At 41.0% G+C, this 5,000-nt stretch overlaps 3 protein-coding genes and 1 long non-coding RNA gene across 5 annotated transcripts in view; 2 read left to right on the plus strand and 2 right to left on the minus strand.

Moving 5' to 3' along the window:
• The window catches only part of LOC116063564 (metabotropic glutamate receptor 7-like), a 480,756-nt gene that overhangs the window by 435,648 nt on the left and 40,108 nt on the right, over nt 1-5,000 (minus strand). The window lies entirely within an intron of this gene.
• Nucleotides 1-5,000, minus strand: part of LOC116034688 — a 678,603-nt gene that overhangs the window by 266,619 nt on the left and 406,984 nt on the right. The gene's annotated exons all lie outside the window — the stretch shown is intronic.
• The window catches only part of LOC116065136 (myosin light chain kinase, smooth muscle-like), a 766,302-nt gene that overhangs the window by 200,652 nt on the left and 560,650 nt on the right, over nt 1-5,000 (plus strand). The window lies entirely within an intron of this gene.
• The window catches only part of LOC116034705, a 15,287-nt gene continuing 14,561 nt past the window's right edge, over nt 4,275-5,000 (plus strand). The window contains exon 1 of the long non-coding RNA XR_004101183.1: nt 4,275-4,418. This is a non-coding gene — a long non-coding RNA (uncharacterized LOC116034705). The remainder of the gene's footprint in view (nt 4,419-5,000) is intronic.

Genomic DNA, 5,000 nt, shown 5'->3' on the forward strand with positions numbered 1-5,000 from the left:
AAGTCTGAGAAATAACTCCTGGTTTTGGAGATTGGGTGTGTAGTTTGAGTGAGAGGTTTTTTCACGTTAGGCTGACATGTAAATATTTATTGTGTAAACAGTTGTAAAAAACTGTAATATGCAACCCCACTGTATACTACTGACGTACTGTGTACTTGTACTTCAGAGGAAAACATTGTACTACTGCATTTACCTGACAGAGAAATGTTACTTGTTACGTTGCAGATTCACATTTTACTCTCAAAACATCACAATTTAAATGTAATCACACACACACACACACACACACACACACACACACATATACACACACACACACACACACACACAGTAGGTGAGTATGATTGGTTATGATAGCATTATCTGGACCATATGTGCTGTGTTAGCTATCAGCGCCACTAACATCACAGCTACATGAACACAGATTTATAGACGCCAGTAAAACACACATATTCTCCCGCGGCTCTCTGAGGTTTTATCACGTTTATGAGTGAATAATGAAGACATCATCACTGCACCACGCTCAGACATGGAGGAACTTCCAGGGTTTAGTTTTAAAGTTCTAATGAAACACGTGAACATACGCAGACTCTCGCAGAAATGGGTCAAGTAAAGCCTGTGATGTGTCTGTTTGAACAGAGAAAACACGTTGACTTGAAACAGCCCTGTGTAGAAGCCCCGTTCCCCCAATGGGATGTACAAAAGAAATACTGTAAGTCCAAAGAAACTTTATCCAAATATGCTAACTGATTTTGAAAAGGTTGCTCATTATTTTGAGAAAGTTTCTCATTGTAATGCCCCTAAAGGATCGGTTTTTTTTCATATTCGCAGGAAACGCGCTTTCATATTTCTGCTCCATATTTCTGTGAATGAAAGACGTTTTGTGTGACACCTGCTGTGTAAGTGAGCGCCCTTTTCGAGCCCAATCATTCTCCAGCGTCACGGCCATTTTCCCAGTTCTAACAAGTGTCGGTGTAAAGCCAGAGGTTGCACGCTGTGCTGACATGGCCCAGCGTTTTTGAAAGAGAAGCTTTTACCCGCTCACATAATTACATGCTGACCATTTCTCAAACAAGTCCCCCGCCAGGCTCGCTCCTGTTTAACCCCACAGGTAATTCTGTTTCTCTCCACTCTGCGTTCAATATGTTGAGCACCCGCTGTACGCTTAGAGTCTCAGGGCTCTCAGGGCTTTAAAGAAGGGAAACGGGGGGGGGGTATAATGAGCAGATAAAACACAGGAAGGACAACAGCTATAGATTGAGGGAAGTGAAGTGAAAGCTACTCTTCTGTCTCCAGAGATATTCCAAAGAAGATCTCTTCTAAACACTTTCAGACCCTGCCGGTTCGGTTTCTGACCCGCGAGTCTCGGACTGAATGAAGATGTCCTACGAACAAACACGTAAACACACATACACACACACACACACACACAGACACACACACAGCAGGTGAGTATGATTGGTTATCTGGACCATATGTGAGACGTCCTACGAACAAACACATAAACTGTGCTCAAACTTTACATGCACACTTGTATTCCAAATATGACAATATTCTGAATTTGATACAGGTCATATAAACAAAATATTCTGTTTGGATATTTAGAATAATGCCTTTTTCTGAATACAGCATTTTTCCGATGAAGACCTGTGTGATATTCTGGTATTATTCAGGTTTTAGAGACATTCTTTGGACATGTATACGGCGCACTCAGAATCTGCGTCTCAATCTGGGTTTTTACTGCAGTTTGTGACAGTTTACGACCTCTCGCCTGTTTACGGATTTCGGTCAGCTCTGTGCGTTGCTATGGTTACTGTACACAAACCAACCAGCGGACAGTTGGCAGGGCTGCAGACCCAATAAGAAGTAGAAACACAGCTACTTTTAAACATTATCAAAGACTCGGATATCAACAGGTTTTTTGGATATGAGGCGACCTTTTCTAGAAGAGACATAAAAACACGGAACACACACACACACACATAAAGTTCCAACTTATTTGGTCATTGTAAGGGTCCACCTGCAGTGTTTTTCTTGTGTGAGACTGTGCAGACTCTTGTCTCAGCAAGAGTGAATCATCGTTCATTCATTCATTCATTCAACCTTTACAACCTTGACAATCAAACTTTCTGAATTGGAAAAATGATTTTAACATCGTAATAATAAGGATGCAATAGAAAGTACTACTAGGCCTATGTAAATCAAGTAAAAGTAGAAGTCTGCAGCTTTATACTGTATATTAATAAAAAAGGTCACGTTCTCGTTATTCCGTCCCTCTAAAATGAGGAGCAAATGTCTCTCTCATAGCTCGTTGCACTGAGCTACAGACTGAAGAATAAAAGTTGTGCCCTCTTTATGGCATTGTCCTTCTCTATGTTCCCGTTCACAGTGAAGGCCGTGGCAGACGGCCCGCTCCGCAGAGACACACGACAGCGCCGGCTCTGCCAAAACTTTGAGTCAGACAGATTAAATATTGAACGGCCCAATTATGCACCGAAAGTCTGTGGGGGAGACGAATATAACCGAGAGACAGACAGACACTCAGCCCGACAGTAACGGCTAATGAAGACATGCTTCAGAGACAAGCTGGTTTTATATCAGAGCCTTGTTGGAAGATGAAGAGGCAGCTGGGAGTCAACTCACTGATAATATATGGTATATGGTATAACAAAGCAATCAATGATCCACACTTATATAATCATTAACAACACACACATATTCTGGAGGATCTGCATAACTTCCGTATCATAAACACTCAAAAATAGAAGTACCGGTGTGTACCTAGAAAGGTACAATGCAGGAGAGGTTCCCTTTTTAAAGACGTTCGTGGACCCTTCTCTTCAGTACCGGTACAAATAAAACACAATGGCAGTCAGATTGTTTAAGTCCAGCTGAGGCTCTATCTGATCTAAAATCACAAATCAACTTTGACTAACACAACACTTCAAGATCTATTAATTAATCCTTATATCGTTATCGCCAAATTTAACAACATTCTCCAATATTTTCCTCATATCCTGCAGCCCTAACACACACGCACGCACGCACACACACACACGCACCCACACACGCACACAGAGACACACTAACACACACACTTGCACACAAGCTCGCACACACACACACGCACGCACCCGCACACACACGCACACACACACACGCACACAGAGACACACTAACACACACACTCGCACACACGCACACACACTAACACACACACGCAGACTTTGAAATGATGACTAATACTAACTGTAATAGTTATCGTTGTGTGATGCAATGTTGCACGTACCCTTGGTGTTGAAATGGAACAAACTAGTTCATTTTGTACCCTGAAATGAGTCCAAAGGTCCAGTTCTGGCCTCTTAAAGAAACCGTGCTGTTCTCTTAAGGGAACATGTTAAAAAGTGTACCTGTAAGTAAAGAAATGTTCTCCATTTTTGACTGTATGTATAAGAGTAAAAATAGGTTTCTTTCGCTATGTATGGTCACAAAAAAAGGTAATTATGAAACTGGATTGCTGATAATACACCTACACAGAGAGAATGGGTTACTGAAGAATATGAAATGGTTAAGTTAGAAAGTTACTTAAAACTGCAAGAGAATAAGCACCAGTCGAAGCATGCTCAATGTCAATAAATGAGAAAAAAAAGTGGAAAATATGATTTAGTATGATTTGTGCATGGGTAATAGGGTTATGGAATCCTAAAGTTTGTATAGTGTTTGTTAGGTTTGATATTATATATGTAATATATGAATGTACCGGTAGTTTCTGTTGAGAGTCTTGGCTTTGTATCAGAGCCTTGTTGGAAGATGGGAGCGTGAACCCGAGTCTCCGGCAGACTGAAGCCCTGAAGGGACACAAACTGCAAACTATGCATCTGTTCTTTCAGACCTGCAGAACATTTGGGACTCAATATTACTACTACGGATGCCCCGAATCCAGATTTTTGGGGTTTGGCCGAATGCTGAATCCACTGGTTGAGATTCTGCTGAATCCTCGTCCCATCCTCAGTCCATGAACACAGTAAACACATTAATGAAGTAAACAGTGACTGTTCTTCCTTTGCCGTACCTGAAGTTGCTGCATTCTGGCTGCTGTCTGTAGATTCCTTCATCACAACTCGTATTCTTTCAGATGTTTCATACCAGATGTTGTAACAGCGGTGATGTTGTGTATAGTTTAGGGTCCTCGCCACCACCAGACTAATCAGCATTGTAAATTGAACATGTACCTGGACTTGAATGGCCTTCTTTTGACTGAAAGTACTGCCAAACTACACTTTTTCTGCTACAGAGTTCCATTTCCACTTCCTCACAGCCTGCTGCATTGAACGCTCCACCTACGTAAACACCTTCCTGTAATCAACGGCGCCGTCATTACGGCGACCAGTGTAGCGCGGAGTGACAGCGTAGGGTTCGTGATTACTCCACTGTAAAGAAGTCTGAACTGAGAAACTAAGGGCGCTCTCATATCTTGCTACACATTAACGATACGGTTACAAAGCAGATGGCTATATGGCAGTGTTTTTCCTGCATAGAGAAAGTTTTGCAAAGAGCTTTTGTTTTTTCAACCATTTCCCATTTTACAGACCAAAAAATGAATTTTACAGACCAAACAATGAATGTATAATTCTGAACAATGGGCAGACTTCTTGATAACTAACAGATATAAACTGTTATCTGCAGTCGGAGTAATAACACTAACTGATGTCTGTGAGTTATATCAGGAATATCTACACATCAATCATGAATTGCAGGCAGAATAAAACAAGCAGCAGATATGATATAATATAATAATATAATATAATATAATATAATATAATACAGCAAACAGCGACCAGTCTTGTCTGAAATGTTTCCTTTTGTTTGCTACTGACTGAAACTCATTCCAAACTTTGCTGAGATGTTCTCAAGCTCAAACATGAATTATGAATTGCTTTCCCTGTGTAATACCAGAGGAAATGTAATGACGAGTTATTGCATTACCACAAATCTAAAAG

This window comes from Sander lucioperca, chromosome 6, assembly GCF_008315115.2.
Source record: "Sander lucioperca isolate FBNREF2018 chromosome 6, SLUC_FBN_1.2, whole genome shotgun sequence".
Taxonomy (NCBI): Eukaryota; Metazoa; Chordata; class Actinopteri; order Perciformes; family Percidae; genus Sander; species Sander lucioperca.